This window comes from Ictidomys tridecemlineatus, chromosome 13 (genome assembly GCF_052094955.1).
Source record: "Ictidomys tridecemlineatus isolate mIctTri1 chromosome 13, mIctTri1.hap1, whole genome shotgun sequence".
In the NCBI taxonomy this organism is placed as follows: Eukaryota; Metazoa; Chordata; class Mammalia; order Rodentia; family Sciuridae; genus Ictidomys; species Ictidomys tridecemlineatus.
This window is the reverse complement of record NC_135489.1, coordinates 93,307,596-93,327,823: the sequence shown is the minus strand read 5'-3', so window position 1 is coordinate 93,327,823 and position 20,228 is coordinate 93,307,596. Positions and strand designations below refer to the sequence as shown.

The window sequence follows — 20,228 nt, the reverse complement described above, 5'->3', positions numbered from 1 at the left end:
GCTGGATTCCTACAGATCACACACGGCAACGTAGACTTGCTTCTTTATCAAGCAGCTACCCTCAGCTCACCCACTAGGATCTTAGAAGAAACGTCCAAACATTGCTTTCACGTGAAAGGCACAGTGGCCGGGGAAAGGAGCGACGATGGCATTTCCCCTAGTTAGAGATCATCTCTGAATTAAAAATGACTTGAAATTAGGTCACTTCAACAGCTCCTGGATGCAGTGACAACTAAGTCGTGGTTCCTGTATGTAAATGACAGCCACATTCATTCGTGCCTTTAAGAGGGAAAGATGTTCGCAGGGATTCATTTGAGAGACTGAAGGAAAGGAGGCAGAATACAACAGTTACTAATAGGGCATTATGTAAAAATGTGGATGTGTAACCGATGTGATTCTGCAATCTGTCTTTGGGATAAAAATGGGAGTTCATAACCCACTTGAATCTAATGTATGAAATATGATATGTCAAGAGCTTTGTAATGTTTTGAATAACCAATAAAAAAAAGAGAGATTGACACACTCTACTGAGCAGGCTGTGGGAAAGCTGTCATGCCTACCTTTACCTGGGGGGTGTTTGCACTGTGCACCCTGCACAGAGAGGCATATGTCAGTAGCTGGCAGCCCTGCATACTCCCCCGATGCCACCCAACCCATCCTGAACACGGTCCACCAGTACACAACAAAGGTTGGGTGAGAACAGGAAGGGAGGACCAGGGGTGGGAGAGGACTTCTCTCAAGTTTTTTTCCCCCCACAAATTTTATATTGAGACCATATCCACGAATAGGAATCTGCTATCGAATTACCCAAAATGCTCAAGGTTTTTTTTTTCTTTCTCTTTATTCTAAATCTTCACTACCATGTACATTTTAAGTGTGGGCATTAATGCTGGTATCCCAGGAGTCAAGTGTCCAACATTCACCTCTTTTATGTAACTTGAGGACACTTTGACCTTGGCGCATTATCTCAGCATAAATTTTGGAGAAGTTTCTGGTTTTCCAAAAGGATTAACTTTGTGAAGGTTTGAAGCAGCTCATTTCATAGATGTGTGCCCCCCCCAGCTCACCCCCAAACCCCTGCTTCCTGGCTGCCATGAACTGACTCACTCTCTCTCTCTCTCCCTCTCTCTCTCTCTCTCTCTCTCTCTCCCTCTCTCCCTCTCTCTCTCCCCCCGCCCTTCCTGGCTGCCAGGAACTTAGCAGGACACCACACTCTTCCACCATGACGTCCCCCCCTCAGAACTCCTCGGCCTCCGTCCCCCCCCCCCCACCTTCCACATCCCACTAGCAGTTGCCTCACATCAACTAATCAAAGCAGGGCTCAAACCTTATGAGTCAAACTGCTGCACTTCAACTAGCAACATCAAGTTTAGAAACCTTGGAACACAGCCAGCCTCCGTACCGCAGAGGTCCTTCCGTTTTCCTGTGTAGCAATCTCAGGGTCATCACTTTCCCTTTTCTTTTTTTTTTAATTATTATGATTAGTTGTTCAAAACGTTACAAAGCTCTGGACATATCATATTTCATACATTTGATTCAAGTGGGTTATGAACTCCCATTTTTACCCCATATACAGATTGCAGCATCGCATCGGTTACACATCCACGTTTTTACATACTGCCATACAAGTGTCAGTTGTATTCTTCCCTTTTCTTAAAAGGATATAACCACCACCTTGTTCCAAGTCATCTCTCTGAGTAGATGTCTTCCCATCTGGAAGACAAACAGAGAAAGGCACATCGAGTTAAACACTGTAACAAATAAACAGATGATCTGTAAAAGACACTGCAACTTTTCCAGGAAGATTTTGTGTGTGTTTGTGTGCCTGTGTATTTAAAGTGAAAAACCATGGCCCAAGTCTCATGATTAAAACAGAGATCAATCATTACTGAGAGCCTGAATTCAGCCTTTTTTTTTTCTCTTTTTCTTTCTTTTTTTCTTCTGGTTCTTTCTTTTTCTTTTATTCTTTTTCTTCTCTCTTCTTTTTCTTTTTGGCAGCTGTAAAGCATAAAATATAAAGCCATAGTGAATCTCCAACTTGACTTTTTACCTCCCACGGGTTGTAATCAGGACAGGTAGCAACCAAATGATAAAATGGTCAGTTCTTCAGGAGAGGGAGGCTGAAGAATGATTCATCCTTTTCAACACTCTATGCGGATTTTTCCTCTTGAGTTAAAGATCCTGCAACAGATATCATCAAGATGTGGGGTGTGGTGAGACAGAACATATGCTGTGGTTCGGGTGGGTCTGGAATGTCCCTAAAAATGTATGTGTTAGAAGCCTGGCGCTCAAGGCAGCAAGGATCAGAGGTGGGGCACTGAGCAAGGACTAGGGCTCTGACCTCACCAGGGAATCAGTCCATCTATCCAGTAAATGGGTTCATCTATTGATAGCCACGTGGACTCCTGGGAGGGAGAAGTAGTTAGAGGAGTAGATCATGGGGATGTGGCCACGGGCTCTGTCCTCCTCTTCGTCCCCACCCCAGTGCTTCCTGGTGGCCCTGTCCTGAGTTGCTTCCCTTGGCCACGCCCTTCCACCACGCTCTTCTGTCTCTCCTCTGACCCAGAGGAATGGTCAGCCACTGAGACCTCTGATCCTGGGAGCCAAAGCCAACTGTCCCTTCTCTAAGTTGTTCTTACACTGCACATTAGCAGAAAGACCCGGGATGGAGCCATCCTTCCCTCGATATGAAAATTCCTTCTGTGTCTTGTGCTTTTTCTCCATTTTCTTAGCTTAATGTAGCAGCCAGCTCTTTTGAACCCAGTCTGTGCAGGTCGCAGGAGAGACCAGGACACGGCTTCATCTGAGTTAGGGATTCCCGAGCCCCCAGGATTCTCTCGTGTTCTCTCTCCTCACTTCCGCCCTGAAGTCCATGGCTCTGATCTTCCCAGGACATCTGCTTCGGCAGTCAGAGTCACCTCCGTGGTTCTCACCAAGCCACAGCCTGTGAGCTGATTTAAACTCTCCTGACTCTCAGGCTTTTATCTCAAGTGACTTTTGTGTGTACTATTCAACCAGAACAGCATGGTGCAGATTCCTGGTTTCCTTATCCAACCTCAGTCCCAGGTTATTTCTGACATAAAAATACTCTGTGACTCCTCCAACCCAGAAAATATAGACGCCACTTTTCCATGAGGAAAAAGTGGTGAACTGAGCTTAAGCTTGATGCTATTGGGCCAGAAGCTTCTAGTTTATAAACATGACATTCAAACAGTTATCTTGGTCACTGTAGTGGATGAATAGAAACAAGAGGCTCCTTGGCCTTCTCTTCCCTAGGGCTCCTTTTTCTAAGAGTTGTTTCTTCTTTCTGGGCTGGAAGCTCACCACCACAGTGCAGTTTGCTATAAAATCCTTCATGATGACAAGTTTTGTTTTGGTTTTGGTACCAAGAGGTGCTTAACCACTGAGCCACATCCCCAGCCCTTTTATGTTTTTTATTTTAAGACAGGGACTTACTAAATTTCTTAGGGTCTTGCTTAGTTGCTGAGGCTGGCTTTGTACTCTGATCCTTCTGCCTCTGCTTCCTGGTCCTCTGGGATTACAGATGAACACGGCCACGCCCAGCCGACAAATATTCTTGACTAGTGCTGTACAGGACAATTGTTTGGATCTGCAGCAAAAGATGCCTCATCATCCCCCGGTATCTGTGGGGTTGGTTCCAGGATGCCCTTTGGATGCCAAAATCTGCAGATGCTCAAATCCCTTTACATAAAAGGGTCCGGTATTGCATAGAACGTACATGTATCCTCCCTTATATTTAAAGTCAACTCTTAATTACTTACCCCTCATGCAGTGAAAGTATTATATAAATAGTTGTTATATTGTATTGTTTAGGGACCAAGGAGGTGAAAAAGGGCTGTGCGTGTCCAGGTCAGGCACACTTACAAGCAATCCTTTTGGTCTGCGGTTGTTGGATTGCAGATGCGGGATCTGCAGATACAACGGATGGCTGTAGGTGTGGCAGAGAGCACGCAGCCACCAGGCATTTAGCATGTCATGAAGTCTACCTCTGCCCTCTGATGTACTGTCTTTAACATGCAAAGGCATGGTTTAAGTGTCACAACTGTGAGAGCCCAGTTTCAAATCTCTCTTTCCTATTGTTAGAAATAACCAGGTGCCTCCCCCGCCCCAACCAAATAGGTGCTTGAAAGTGGGTGGGCCCCGCCAACCTCTACTGCTAGCAGAAGGGCGCGCTGCGCAGGGGTTAGCCGGCACCTGCTTAGACCTGGAACCCAGGCAGAGCTGCCCTTCTCTCTGATTGGAGGAGTTCTGGATTACGACCTCCGTGATTGGCTGATTTTAGAATTAGGGCGGGCAAAAGGGAAGGGCTGTGATTGATGCAGTTACTTCTCACCCTAAGACTTGGGGACGGTGAAGGCCGGGTCCCTAAGGACGGTCGCGGTCACCCTTGGTTTTCTTGGCTGTGGTTCCAAGTCACTAGGACAGGAGGTGGGTAATTAAACAGGGAACATGGGACTGTCGTCTTTAGGACTTATCAGGATATTAACTTCCTAATATTTCCCATTAATAAAATTCGTTTACATTGTGAACCTCTAACTTCTGCCACAGAGGCCAGAGCTGCACGGTCGCATCTTAGCCGCCAGGACCTGAGTCAGTTATTCAGCCGGGGTCATTTCTGCTCTTACTTGTAAGTGGTGTGTTGTAAGCTGGCTTTGAGGTCTCTGCTGTGACTTAGAACCAAGGAGTGTCAAGTCAGCCGCGGGAAGGGGACTGTCCTGTCCCACCTCCTCAGGATCAGCTGAATGCCTTTAGGGGTTCAGTAATTAATTTGTGTACAAATAGATCCTCATGGCAACCCTGTAAATGTCAACTGTCATTGTAATGTAATAGATCACTGGATGATTTACTACCATTAATAAAACTCCAAGAAAGATATAAATAAGTTAAATCAGGGTTTCTTTTGAGTTAGCAAAGAATTACTTGCTTTAATACTTAATGGGCATTCATGAATATCATAAATAAGAGTATTATTGCTTAAGAAATACGATTTGAGGATTGATACTTGATTAAATGATCAATGATCAACTTTTCTCCAATGTCTTTCCTTCTTTTCTTTCTTTCTTTTTTTTTCTTCTTCTTTCCTTTCAGTACTAGGGATTGAACCCAGGCCCTAGCACACGGAGCTGCAGCCCTTTTTATGATATTTTGGTACAGGGTCTTGCTAAGTTGCTGAGGCTGGCCTTGAACACGTGATCTTCTTGCCTCCCAGAAGTGTGTACACCACTGTGCCCAGCCCATCTTTTTGTTTTGGGTACCAGGGATTGAACCCCGAGTGTTTAACCACTGAGTCACATCTTCAGCCTTTTTTTTTTTTTTTTTTTTTTTTGACAAGGTCTTGCTGAGCTGCTTACGGTCTCATTAAGCTGCTGAGGCTGGCTCTGAATTTGCAATCCTCCTGCCTCCGCCTCCCAAGCTGTTGGGATTACAAGTTTGTACCACTGTGCCTGGCTCATGTCTTTTTATATTCTATTCTAATTCTCCTGCCATGCCGAGGACAGGGATGTTGATCACCCAGCCTGCAGTCAGGTGAGGCTTCCTGTTAGATACTCTGATATGGTGCTTGGTGACATGGAGACAGCCATGGCATGTGGAACATTGTACAATATCTATCACTTCCTGTCACTTTTCATCTTCCCTGGCTAAGGACTCAACCTATCCACTTGAATCAGTGTTTTTACTTTTTATTCTTTCTAATTTTCCTCTTTCCTGTTTTTGTCCCTCAATGTGTCTTATTTCTTTGATATTTTCTATTTTTACTCCTGCTCCATCTCAGGATGGCTAGTGGTCTCTTTGGACACTGTTTACCCAAACTGAGAACCTCAGGGTTAGGACTGAGTTAGAGTCTTGATCTCCACTCACTGTGGTCATGAGAAAAATAGATGTCTCGTATATGGATAATACAAATCACAGAGGACACAGAGCCTGAATTCACATCATGTCTCATGACCTTGATGTCTAGGAAAGGACGCAGGCAAGGAAACTGGTGGCCAGAGTATCTCAGAGAAGGGTTGAAATGCCCAGGACCCTGAGGAAATCCAGAGGGGCAGGTGTGCACAGGGGAACCTTGACAGCTGGAGGAGATCAGCAGTGGGTTAGTACTATTTTTTTTTATTTTAAAAGACATTTTTCTATCACACTTCTCCCAAGATAAAATCTCTCCAGAGCTCCCCATTTTGCTTTGTATAACTTTTTAAATGCCTTACTTTTGCCTTCCATGCCACCTCCAATATGGCCCCCTACCTCCTTCCACTTACACCTGCCCCACCTGCTCCAGCCCCCTCCAAGCCTCCCTCTGCTCATAGTTTCCCACACGTGCCCCTGATGTTCCTGCCCTGATCCCCTCGAGCTGCCTACACCAACCTTTCCCCCCATTTAGGCCCTAGACTGACCTGCCCTTCCATCCCTGCAGCTGTGACACTACAAATCCCAGGTTAAATTCTACTTCTCCAGGAAGTCAGCTCCAGCTCCTCCCTGGAGATTCTCCACAGAACAAAACGCAGTTTTCTTCACTTTGGGTGCCAAAAATGTGAGACTCTCTAGAACGACACCAACTCACTGAAACATTTTACAGCAGGGATTTAGATTAGCTGAATTTCTAGAAGCAGTGACTCTTAGCTCACCATCTCTGACTTCATTTTGTACCTGGCTCCTTTGTTACCTTAAACTGTGGGTCACATTCCTGCTCGGCTCTGCACAGAGGTATGACAGTCATCTAAGGAGTATTCATCTGCAGACTAGAAATACAAGGTCTATTAGCCCTTTATTGACCTAACCCATCCTGTCTCCCTTGAAGACTGAGGCAAGATTTGAACCAGCACTGAGTGGTCAACAGACCTCAGTCTGACCAAGGCTGCTTAGAGAGGCAGACCTCTGGCCTCTGCCTGTCCTTCCTCTATTGAAACCCAAATCTCCTGTCAGTACCTGAGGACAGAACAGAGATGCTGGGTCTGGCTTGGCCTTCCCAATATAGACGTTTCAATCAAAGTTTCCTTTCTTGCTCTTCACCATGACCTTGCTGCTGGATGTTTGGAGGAGCAAGTGGCTGGACCAGGTTTGTTGAAACTCCTAGAGTCAGACCTCTGGCCTCAGATGCCAGCAAGAGTTTGGGAAGAGAAAGGATGAAGAGTAGAAGGTGAGGGAACTTTGATTTTGAGGGGATTTTAATCCCCTGGGGGATTATAGGGTCACCTATGGTATGAAATTGCACCTGTGCTGTTGATAGGGAACAGACTGGCACAAGGGTGGGAACATGAGTTTAAGGGGCCACTGTGCTGACCCCCACAAGTCAGTCAGTCTTTCTTTCTTTCTTTCTTTCTTTCTTTCTTTCTTTCTTTCTTTCTTTCTTTCTTCTTTCTCTCTCTCTCTCTCTCTCTCTCTCTCTCTCTCTCTCTCTCTCTCTCTCTAAAGCAATTTACCTGCAGCTCTGCCTGGCTTAAATTCACAGAATATGTTATATTTCTCTTGATATAGGAGCCATAACTCACTATGGAAAAACCACACATCACCACACACAAATCAGGCCTGGGGCAGGTTATTTTTAGGGCCCAGCTAGCCTGGTAAGCAGACTGAAAGGCACTGTGTGTAGTTTCTGGCCCTGAGATGGGGGCTGTCTGACTCCCCACCATGAATGTGAATTGGAACCCCACAGAGGAAGCAGTTGGATATTCTTTGTACACAAGCCAAACTTCAGGATGATCAGGATACTCATCCAGCATGATTAAGTGGGCCCCTTTTGCATGGACACCCCAAGTATTTTTACTACTCTTGCAAAGTCAAGCAACAGTCCAAGGAGCCTTTGTGGATTTGCTGAATCCATTTCCCCTCTGATCTCTTATGAATGAACAACAACAACAAAAAAAAATTGGATTTCTTTTTTTAAATATTTTTTTAAAAGAGAGAGAGAGAGAGAATTTTTAATATTTATTTTTTAGTTTTTGGCGGACACAACATCTTTGTTGGTATGTGGTGCTGAGGATCGAATCCGAGCCGCACGCATGCCAGGCGAGCGTGCTACCGCTTGAGCCACATCCCCAGCGCCCCCAAAATTGGATTTCTTAACAAAAAAAATGGGAAAAGACAGAGAGGAGAATCAAGGGGCTCATTTCAGTAAGGTAGAAAAGTTTAGGTAGTCATTAAAAATGGGATTAATAAACCAGGCACGGTGGCACAAACCTGTAATCCCAGTGGCTCAGGAGGCTGAGACAGGAGGATCATGAGTTCAAAGCCAGCCTCAGCAAAATGAAGGCATTAAGCAACTCAGTGAGACCCTGTCTCTAAATAAAATGTAAAATAAGGCTGGGGATGTAGCTCAGTGGTTGAGTGCCCCTGGGATCTATCCTCCAGTACCTTCCCACACCCAAAATATTGGATGAATAAAGCAAATGTTAGTGGGGTAGAAACAAAGGTCTTAATGTAGTCCTTTGGGAGGTTAGATACCCTCTGGATGGTATCCCATGAAAGGACCTTAAATGAGTCTACTCTACTTACCCCAGTTTGGAGGAATTTTGAAAGCCATAAAACAAAGGTTACAATAAGAAATCCAATCTGAGGCAATGGCCTGATTAATCGAGATAAAGTCTGCAAGGTGCAGGGCCTCCTGGCTTGACACCCGGCTGGAACTCAAAGCATGATAAACATGAATGGGTAACATGACCAGAATAGAAGTTTCTAGAACTCCTTGACACGTGAGCCGCATGCATGGTGGAAGGAAGAACACATTGCCTAAGTCCTAATAGGAGCTCAGTTAAATTGAGAGACTATGGAGATGCAAGGTGGATTGTCGTGAGGTCAGCTTGGATGGCAATGGCGATGTTTAAACAGGCTTTCCCTGAACCGTTGTGTCTCTTTACCTGGATGCATTGTGAAGAGGACAGGTGTCTGACTGGGGAACATGGCTCCGACCCAGCATCATAAAACAGAAGGCTTTAAGATCTGCCCTTCAGGGATTGGACATGGTAAGTGGGAACCAATAAATTGCCTGGCCCTGTGCACTCAAGAACAAGAACTGAGGTGCTGGTTGAGGTGGTTTCTCTGAGGTACACTGGCCCTGTGTGGAGTGTAGACGAGGCTTATGGCAAGAGCCTGTAAGCACCTCCCAGAAGCAACTACTGGGACTTTGGAACAGAAAGATTCCATTTGAAGGACAATTACTGGCTGATGACCAGAAATTAATCCAAATGTCTCCTGTGACCGACAGACATAAAATAATATCGAAACACAAATTATTACCATGATTTGGTTGATGTTGGAGAGATAAATGCTCCAACCGAAGGACAGTGACTAGAAGAATCTTCTAAAAAAAAAATGGAATCAGTTGGTACACAAGGTTCAGGGAGTCTTAGTCTTTTCATGTGATATGACAAAATGCCTGAGATCGGGTGGTTTATAAAGAACAGAAATGTATTTCTCAGAGTTCTAGAGGTTGGAAAGTCCAAGATCCAGGAGCCAGCAGTTTTGGTGTCTGGTGAGGGTCCATTCCTCAGAGATGGTGCAAGCTGGGTGTCCGCACATGGCAGAAGGTGGAAGGGCAGAGGGGGCTGATCTGGCCCTCACCCAACCTTTCACAAGACACTCCGCATGCCGACGGGGCTCTCGGGACTTCATCACACTCTTGATCCCATGCCCAGGAGAGAGTGAGGAGTTACTCAGTCCCTTCACCACCGAGTAGCCTCTTCTCCCCCACAGCTGGCCCTTGACCTGAGGTGGCCAAGCCGGAAGAGCAATGGACACGGGACCTGATGAAGGGATGCCAAGAGGGCACGGCCCAGGACAATCACTGTAGGGCCTGGAGGAGGGCGCTACAGTCGGACACATCAGAAAACCACCTCCCCAAGACCAGAGGAAGTGGCTGTCTCCGGGGGCTCTCTTGAGTCCTCACCCAGCTCCAGGAAATGAGTGGACATTGAGGGGCCGCCACACGGCAGCCAGGAACTGAATCAGACTCACGCCTTCTGTCTCTGCTGAGCACAAAGTGCCACTACAGACGGCTCTGTTTGTCAACAGGAGGGACAGGGACTCCGGCTGGCTACGGAGCAGATTCCCCGGGAAGAGGGTCTCCATGAGACGGAGGCCAGCGGCCTTGGGTGGCAACCGGGGGGTCCAGACGGGAGAACCCGCTTCCTCCTGACTCAGATTTGCTGATCTGTGGGTTGATGCCCATGTTCACGGTACAAAGAACCAGAACAGAAGAAACGGCGCCAACTGGACCCAATGAGTCACATTCCTTCAGTCCAGGAAGGAGTTTACGTCCTGGGAGGGATGTTGTGACAGGGAGTTGGAAGGGACAGTTGAAACACTGGTTTTCCGAATGGGGGTAGATTGGGGCGTGAATTGCTGGAGTGTGCCTTTCAAGTCTGGGTTTATATCTGAAATGAAAGGAGTGGCGGGAAAAATCCCCACCGGGAGATACTTCTCTGTTTCTAAAGGAGGATGCTGGTAGGATTCTCCCCGCGGGGTGAACACGGCTAGACGTGTTTTTCTTCCTCACATCACCTCAATTATTATTTTTTTTTAACCTAAGTGCTGCAGCGGTCCCAGGACCAGGGGTACCACCTTAAATACCAGAGGCAGAGATAATGTCTAAGCAAAGACTGTAACTAGGCTTTTATGCTATGTCAAAATTTTGAAGGTCTGGAAGGAGCAGGCTGTGCTTGAATCCCATCTGGTAAAATCAGGGTTGACAGGGAACGTGGGTGTGTGGCCTCATGGTTGAAATATCCACTGGGTCTGTACTTAGGTCACCATATCCTGTATGAATGGGAGGGGACTTGATTGGGGTGGCATTGCCAACGGGGGTTACCACCAGCCATCTAGAGCTGCACCACGGCTGAACCTCACTAACACCCCTTCCAAGTGTGGAGGGCTTGGGGGTACCTGGAGAGAAGCAGAAATTCTACCCGATGACAATAATGACTGAGAGGGTCAGACAGTGAGAGAAATTCAACATGACATCAGAGCTTTAAAAGCACCTAAGAGCAAGGCCTGCTGTTGTATGTTAGCTCGTAATGCCAAATGCAGGGGGAGGGTGAAGCCACACATTGCTGAAAGCTCTCCTGTGGGGGAACTTGACAGAAATGAATGGAGCCCTGCAAACCTGAGAGGCCGCACCCTGGGAGACATCCTGGTTATACAGTATGATGATAGATTAGACTCACTGTTAATGATTGAATGAGATTTTAGCAATATAGCCCCATTTTTTACTTATTTTTAGAGTTACGTATACATTTTACAATATGGCCAGCATTATTCATAAGACTATAATACTGATGGCAAGCAAAATGAATTAGAATATCGAGTTAACTGCTTTCTATCCCTGACCTGCATTAGAGTCTCCAAATCTGGGGCATTCTACACCAAAAGCCAGAAGATAGTCTGTGATATACTAAAGAATTTGGCAGGGCTGGGATTGTGGCTCAGAGGGGGAACACTTGCCATTTTACAAGGTTTTCTAGTACGTTACAAATCCCCACTGGCCTGGGAGCTCCTTGAAGGAAGGAGTCACACTTTACACTTCTTTGTCTTGTCATAGTAAAAATCTCACAAATGCATCAGCAGTACAATGTCACCTGTATGAGCTGGGTCCCAAGATTCCCCATGCCCCAAGGCTGCCTGAAATCGTGACTAGCCTCAAACTCAACACATACTCCCTTTTTTTCTATGCATGCATATCTATGATAAGTCTTAATTTATAAATTGTCACAGAAAGAGATGAACAGTAATGAAATAGAACAAGTATAACAACATGATGGAATAAACATCGGCTAAAACTTAGGTAGTGTATATTTCTGGAATTTTCCACTTAATCTTGTCAGACTGAGGTTGACTGTGGCTCATTGATGCTAAGCAGTGAGGGGATTTGCCCTTGGGAGGAAGCCCAGGCCACCAGCCCCAGCAGCCTGGTGCAAATGTCACCCCAAGGGGCACCCCCCCCCAGGCCTGGGGCAGGACTGTGCCTCTTTGAAACGGAGGTTGATCGATTATAAAATGGGATACATAGTGGCATGAGACCATTTTTGTGGTAATAATGAGAGGTAAAGTCCTTAATATGCCTGGTTGTGTGCTCCATGAGGATTAGCCCTCCCTAATGGTTAAAAGAACAAATGGATTCAGGAAAATAGGAAATGTGATTCATGTTTTGCTTTGTTTTTATTTGTTGTGGCTTTCTTTTGCATATTTTTATGGGTGCATTATAATTATACATAACGGTGGGGTCCACTGTTACATATTCCCACATGCACACATTGTAACTATAATCTGACCAATGTCATCACCCAGTATTTCCCCTTTTGCTCCCTCCCTCCCTCCCTCCCTCCCTCCCTGGGTCCCTTTCCTTTATTCTACCAAGCTGCCTTTCATGTTCATGAGATGCCCCTCCCAAACCTTTCTCTTCTCCTTTTTTCTCTTCAGTTTCTACATATGATGTTGTTGTTGTTTTTTTTTTTTTTTTGCAAGAGTGATATTTCTTTTTTTTCCCTTGAGATTAAGAATTTATTAGTTTTCTAATGAGATTTCTAATAACTCTCCCTATTCCCAGGAGTTACACGATGCACATCTCCTTTTTTTTTTCACCCAGAAACAGGTTCCTTATTCTTTTTTGTTTTTAATTTGGTCTAATTTGTTACACATGTCAGTGGAATGCATTTTGACACATTGTACACAAATGGAGCACAACTTCTCCTCCCTCTGGCTGAACATGGTGCAGAGTCACACCGGGTGTGTGATCATACATGTGTATAGGGTAGTAATGTCCATCTCACTCCCCATCCCACACAACCTCCCCTCCCCTCACTCCCCTCTGCCCAATCCCAAGTCCCTTCATCCCCCATCCGCCTCCATTATGGATCAGCATCCACTTATTAGAGAAAACATTTGGTGTTTGGTTCTTTTGTGGTTTGACTTATTTCACTTAGCATGATATTCTCAGCTCCATCCATTTACCTGCAAATGCCATAACTTCATTCTTCTTTATGGCTGAGTAATATACAAGAGTGATATTTCTTAAATGTCATTTAGTGTTTGCAATCCAACAAATAGCATTAAGCTTTCTATTTGTTTTATTGCTTAAATAAGCAATAAAACAACACAATTATATCTTGCTTGACGTTTAAAAGTGCTTCTGTTATGTGGAACAAACGTGAAAACCTAAGTAGACCTGCTTGAAGCAACACCCTAAGTTATCTCATGATTAAAATGTGAGTTTCTCAGATGCTTACATTCTGTGCTAATTAGCTTGGTCCATCAGAGCCATAAAAAAAAAAAAAAGACGAGAGAAGTCTATTTTAGAATGAGTGAGGAGGCAGCAAATTAAAGAGATCATGGTGAAAATCTGGAGGAGAGAAAATCACGTGCACTCGTGACACAGACGCCACAACAGCTTTATTTTCTCTTCCAGTTTTTGCATCTTTGTTTGTGAACAGAATGATTCATGCAGCTGTCCATTGGCATTCCAGAATTATAATGTTAGAATGTAAATTAGGGTAGAAATTAGGAAGCAAAGTCCGTGAACCACTCAAAAAAAGTGAGATTATAGCCCCACTTGGTGATTAGCCTGATTCATCAGCAGAGGCAGAAGCGGATCATTCCAAAACCAGCTTGACACAGATTCCTTCAAGGTGCTGAGAAAGTCAAGTTCCAAAGCTGTTAAACATGGGGGGGAAAAAAAGAAAGAAAAATGCCCCAGAACGTCACAGTAGCCATTTTTTATCACATTAACACAAAGTCGTTGTTTTTTTTTTTTTTTTCAAGCTAGGAGAAATATTAAATGGGGATTGGAAATTAGATGCAGATTTTTGTGCTAAAACCCACATAGTGACTGATGTGTTCGAATCCCACTCGGCTGTGTCCTCGATGGGCCCCCATCTGCGTCATTCTCTGTGCCTCTGGTTCTCACCTGTAAATCAGGGTCATGACAGCACCCACCACACAGGGCTGCTGTGACATGAAATGAATCATTTGATGACCTTAGTGATCATACATGACACCACACAAGCCCGGGACGTGTTTTGATTGTGGTCCTCCATACTCATCTCTGAAAAATGAAGACAAAGTTTCTACAAATTACTATGAAATAGATGTTTCAAATTTCTAAGGTGATGTTTGAAATCCAATGGCTGTAGTAGCACCGAGGTATTTGACAGAACAGCTTCCCCTCTTTGCCACATTTGGTCCAAGTTCCTACTGCTCTTCATTTTTTCTTGCAAGAATTAATTCAACTGCATGTCTCAGAAGACAGCTAAGGGCACTGAGCACCACTGTGCAGACTGAGGGGCTTCTTCCATGTCACGGGGCTGGGCTCCCAGGCAGTACATGGAGACAGGTCACACAGGGACAGAGGGTGTGGCAGGCCACTGTTCTACTTCCATAAGCCTGAGAGGATGGGTCTGGAATTGAACCACAGACCTAAGGTGGCCCTACCTGCTACTTATCCTGCCCTGAGCCTGTCTCTCCCTGAGCAACGGGATCACACCGTTGGTAACTTTTTAAGGAGAGTAGATTGCATATAAAAATAAGCTCCATCCAGTTGTTTCAGAGACTAACATTCAGCTAACATAAAAGCAGGACAGATATGGATAGGAAAGTTATACTGATGATACTATTTACAACAGTCTGAAGGTGGGAGCAATCTCAAGGTCCATCAATGACTGGAAAAAAAAAATGTATTACATCCACACGGTGGAACATTAGTCCATCAAAAAAAGAATGACGTCACACCTGAGAGAAAAACATGATACTTGAAGGAAGCCAGACACAATAGGCCACATACTGTATGATTCTATTTATAAGAAATCCCAGAGAAAAGAGCAGATTCATGGTTTCCCCAAAAGCTGGAGCAGAATAAAGAGAGATTGCTTGATGTGCACAGGATTTCCTTCTCAAGGGATGAAAACGTTTTGTAACTCCCTAACTAGAGGTGACGGCGGGATGATATCATAGCTCTAGTAAATGCCACTGAGTTGTGCACTTGAAAATGGTTAATTTCATGTGCACCGGTTTTATCTCCACTTAAAAAAGTACAGCAAGGGTGACCCTGATAGTGGAGGCAGGTCTATAGGAAGGAGAGAGGCCCCCGTGAGTGTCAAACTGTCCTTTCAGAGATAACAGGTCTTCGGCTGTTGGGGGAGAAGTTGGATCTGTGGGTCTTCATTCTCCTGTAGGGTTCTCCAAGGTCAAAAGCATCTTTACTGCATTAAGTATCCCCCTCACCAGAACCACCACCAAAAGTGAGATCAAATGCCAAGAGCTGTGCTCTCCGTAGGTATCAGAGAGTGATGGAGATGGCCAGGAGTCATAGCACCAAGAAACTAGAAAAAAGAGAAACGTCTTGCAAGGGGCCTGCAGCCTTTCCAGTGGCATTTACTGGCTCCGAAGGGCCAAGTAGAATGTGAGGCTCAGAGACAGGACGGATGATGGATCTCGGAGCTGACCCTGGGATTCAGAGGGACCCCGTGCACCAAGACTGAAGGTGCTAAGGACTCAGGAGGGGACGCGCCCTGAGCTGACCCAGAGCATGAGGTGCTGGACAGAAGGTGAGGGCAGAGCTCAGAGCATCTGGTGGCCCAAAAGAACCCACCAGGATGGCGAGGAAATCTGGACCTCCAAACAGGAAGGATGGCACCTTGGGCCCTGGAGTGCCACTGGTGGAGAGGACAAAGGAGGGTCCCATCTGGAACAAGGACAGCTGAATGGACGGCTCAAGAGTCTCCCTGTGGCATGTCCTGGTGAACACACACCTCCCAGTGGCTGACCACTGGTCTCTATGATTCCTCCGCCTTCCCCTCCCCCACCTGCTCCCCACCTGCAGTCCTTTCCCTGGCTTCCTGCCCAGAGTCTGTTCTCAGCCAGCACAGCTACTCACTTCTCCAAAGGCCAGTCTGTCTATCACCAGCTGAGAGCAGGACCCTCTGTCCACCCACTTGGTCGGGGGGCACTTCTAGGCCTCGGTTTCCACAGAGTCACAGCACCCTGTCTCCCCTCCCAAGCAGGCATGAAGGGGTCAGTCATGTCCCCTCTCTCCTCCAGGATAAGAAACAAAGTCTGCACGGGCACAGAGAGGAGCCAGGGAGTGAGCAGAACCTGGCAGGACGGCCCTGACCTGTGACCTTGAAATGACCTTGTGCTATGAAGACCCACCAGGCCTCCCTGAGGGATGGGGTGTCTGACAGAGGGAGCAAACAGTCAGGGCACCCCCAGAAGGAATTGCAGAGGCCCTGAGGGGTGACTGGCGAGAGAATATCACATCTTCCTTGGGTCCCCAGGGTGGGGGTGTGCAAACTGGGGATGGGACAGAGCCACAGTGTGACATCGCTGAGTCCAGCCCAGAGCTTCTGGGCCCTCCCCTGTGCTGTGCCGTCTGTTGGGGGCTGTTCTGTGCTTCACACCTGCCTCACCCTTCAGGACACCTGGCAGGACCCTCCCCACAGGCCCTTCATACACGCTTGGAAGGGGGCCAGGGGAGGCTGACCCTTAGTGAGGTTCTAGGCAATGATAATGGATCAATGTCGTAAATGATGACTAACCTCGTCAACTCAGACTGAACAACACTCTCAGGTTTTTTTGAATGCCTGATATTTATCAAAGGGAATAATCTTTCAATTTAAACGTGTGCAAGCATAGCTAGTATTCGTGTGTAGACACATCTGCATACGTGTGTGCACAATAGACGTATACAGTCCACAGTCCGTAGAAAACAAGGGACAGCTTTTGCTGTCCTCATGATAACCTAAGAGTCAAAAATAGATAAGGGAGCTCACAATAAAATCTAAACCTGTAATGACTAAGTTGGCCTTAACTTGACTTTGATGTGGTCAACGTGATTATTTAGAGTTCATGGAAAACCCGCACCTCTGCTTCTGCGGGCATGAAGCTCAGCCCATCATGGAAGAATGCAGTTTTCAAGTGAGAGTAGTTTCTACATGAATATAGGATGGGATTCACATTCAGGTTGTGATGACCTGGCTATTGGACAGGCACATACCCTGGGTGACCGGGCTACGTGAACAATGTAAAGGCCATGAGGTTGAGGGTGACATGGACGAAGGCTTCCTGCCTGCTTTGCCAGCCCTGCAGTCACCCAGGGGACAACCAGGGGAAGAGGGCTCTGTGGTTCTGCTGAGTGACAGTGAGCCCCCTAGTTTGAAACAGGGTATTTCCCGTGAGGATGGAGGTCATCTCTCTCCAGGAGAGCAGGATGCACACAGTGGCCTTCAGTCCCTCCCTTCCAGGGTCAGGCGGACCTGGTGTGGAACAGCCCTGATGTCTCAGTGCAGCTGCTTGGGCCCCCTGTTTCTGGAGTCAGATGGTTCCTGACACGGGACCTCATAGTGACGAATGGCACTTTGTATTCACAAAGATGTTTGTATTCTGTTGTTTTTGCCCAAATAAGAAATTACACATTTTTCTTTGCATAGTAAAGTCAAAAGGCCAAAGTGACAACCATCATAAGTGCGGCATTTGAGTTCTTCCCGTAGCTCCTTGTTCTTGGGACACCTTCATTTGCATCAAGACCCTGTCAGATACCGAGGTCCTGAACAGCACAGAGGACTCATGGTGTGAGGAACGGATGGACTTCCATTCCTTAAGGATGACTGTCCCCACAACAACGTCCTCAAACATCCGGCACTCTGATTCACACGGCACCATCTCTAAAAACATCTACACATGGCTCATTATTCACGGGTCTCACAAGAGTGGGGACAGTCACAAGTTAGGGAACTTAGAGCACAGGAGATGAAGGACACCTGGTCCTCCAGGGGCTCCAGGGACTCTTTCTGAATCCTGCAGCACCTCCCTGCCCAGCGCCTGCCTGCTGCCTGCCTGCTGGCCCATCACAGCTGCAGAGCCACATGCCGCACTGTTTCTGAATTCAGGGCACAGTGGCCAGCAAGGCCCCAGGTCCTCCTCTGCAGCCTCTGCTGCGTTACCTAGTCACCAGCAAAGCTTCACTAGGAGGGACGGATGTTAACACGCCCTGGGAGACTGAGCCTCGGATTCCAGCACAGCAGGACAGCAGGGACACGTCCTGCCAGGACTTACTCAAAGACCCAGCGACCACACAAGCACAGGGAATGGCAAGGGCCAACTGGTTAAAAAAAAAAAAAAAAAAAAGACAAAACCCAGTGGAGCTGTTCACAGTCCAATTTTGAAAATTTTACACTACAGCTATTTAAAAAAAAGTCTAATGTTTATTTCACTCTCTAAATCAACAGGGTATTGGACATTTCAGCAATGAGCATAATGAGCAACACATGAAATCTAATTATCAGCATTCCAATTTACGACACTTAAGTAAATTATCATTCTGAGCTGCCCCTCCCACACTAATGCTTGGGTTCTTGTGAGAATGTCAACTCTGGAAAAATCCTCCTTTCTGCTTCCAATTTTTCCAAACCAATTTTTATCTTCTAGTATCCCTTTAGAAATAAACCAGCTACATATTCCACCATCCAGTCGCATTTACGACAGGGCAAGACTTCTCTCGCACCATCCACCAGGTGTGCCGACAGGACTGTCCATGGGACAAATGGGCGAGGTGGACAGTGTTCCAGTGACCACAAGAGAGGACACCCAGATGCTCTGGGAAAGGGAGCTGCTGGGCCCTTGACTCAGGCTGCAGGTACTGCCACCAGATGTCACTCAGTTTTCCAAGGACAACAAAAATCGGAACGAATACCTACACACACACACAGTAGATGCCAACCCCACCTTCAGCTCCAGAGTGACTTTAAAAATCCATTTCCCTTCTCTGGTCCAACTGGCCACATGTCAGATGTCTGGGAAGATGGAACCCAGATTGGATGAGGGACTCCTGGGGTACAGCTGAGGTCACTGGACACCCAGGCTGTTGAGACAGGCAGGATGCCTGGGCCTCCTGGACTTGGAGAAGCCGGCACACGACGTACAGCCAGACAGCTTAGGCTCAGGTCAAACCTGAACTTAGAAAAGTCACTTCACCTGCCTGAGTCTAAATGTCCTCATCTTCAAATAGGGAGAAGAGCACTCCTTTCTCTGCTCCTCTGTTATGTGATGTAAATAAAGCCCTGGGAACAGCGCCCGGCCACAGGACCTGTGAGCTGAGTGTTCAGGACTTGGCCCGAGTCCGCATCTCCGTCTTCCTGACCTCAAGTTTAACTGCATCTGTTAAGAACCAGAGTGAGGGCTGGGGATGTGGCTCAAGCGGTAGCGCGCTCGCCCGCTCGCCTGGCATGCGTGCGGCCCGAGTTCAATCCTCAGCACCACATACCAACAAAGATGTTGTGTCTACCGAGAACTGGGAAATAAATATTTTTTAAAAATTCTCTCTCTCTCTCTCTCTCTCTCTCTCCCCTCTCTCACTCTCTCTTTTAAAAAAAAAAAAAAAAGAACCAGAGTAAAAGAAACAGGACAGCTGCGTGCTGTCCTGGGGAGTCCAGGGGACACGCTTCTCAGGACATTCTGGATAAGGAATAACGGCTACAACAGAGCCGATCATTCCCAAATTCTATCTTTTGTCGAACAAGTATTTGACTAGGGCATAAAGGTACCAGGCGTTACTCCAGGCACTTTAGGTGTGTGTAACCATTTAGTCTCCTGAAACCCATGAGAAGCAGCCCAAACCATTATCACCTACAGAAAAACACGAGCAAAACCCAACAGAGTGTTAGTCACCACCTGGGGTCCAAGGAGGTCCAAGGGAGCTCAGCTCTGCTCTGGCAGGTTCTTGATTGACACCACAGAAAGGATTTCAGGATACTCAAAAGAGACCGCAGCAGAGATTTCCTCAGTGACGCAGGAGATTTATTGCAACAGAGGAGGACGTGCACCCAAAGGGAGGGTGTAGGCATCCAAGGGTGGGACCGCCCGGGGGTCTCAGGCCTCTTCCTGTAAAGGAAATCTTGTGAATGAACAGGGGGGGCATCAGCTCCATGAGCTGGACTCCTTCCATCACACAGCACAGAGCCGGGCACGGTGGTCCAGTTACGCCCACATCTTAGGTCCCCAACAGTAGCTCTCTCTAGGCTTCTTGTAATCAGCCTAAAACTATGTCCCGTGAGTTAACAAGGCGCGTAGGCACTGTGGACAGGACTAAGGGGACTCTAAGGTCTACTGGACCTCTTACAAATTCAGGCCTGGAGGGAAACAGCCGGGGGTGGGGGGTATAGGGAGCATGTTCATGGGGAGTTTAGATATAAATCTGCGGTCTCCCTCTGTCCCTCTGTGACTCCTTGCTGTCT

General features: G+C 46.7%; 1 long non-coding RNA gene across 1 annotated transcript in view; it reads right to left on the bottom strand.

The window, feature by feature from the left end:
* Positions 1 to 13,378: 13,378 nt before the first annotated feature.
* Positions 13,379 to 20,228, bottom strand: part of LOC144370007 (uncharacterized) — a 138,848-nt gene continuing 131,998 nt past the window's right edge. Inside the window, exon 4 of the long non-coding RNA XR_013429912.1 lies at positions 13,379 to 14,047. This is a non-coding gene — a long non-coding RNA (uncharacterized LOC144370007). The remainder of the gene's footprint in view (positions 14,048 to 20,228) is intronic.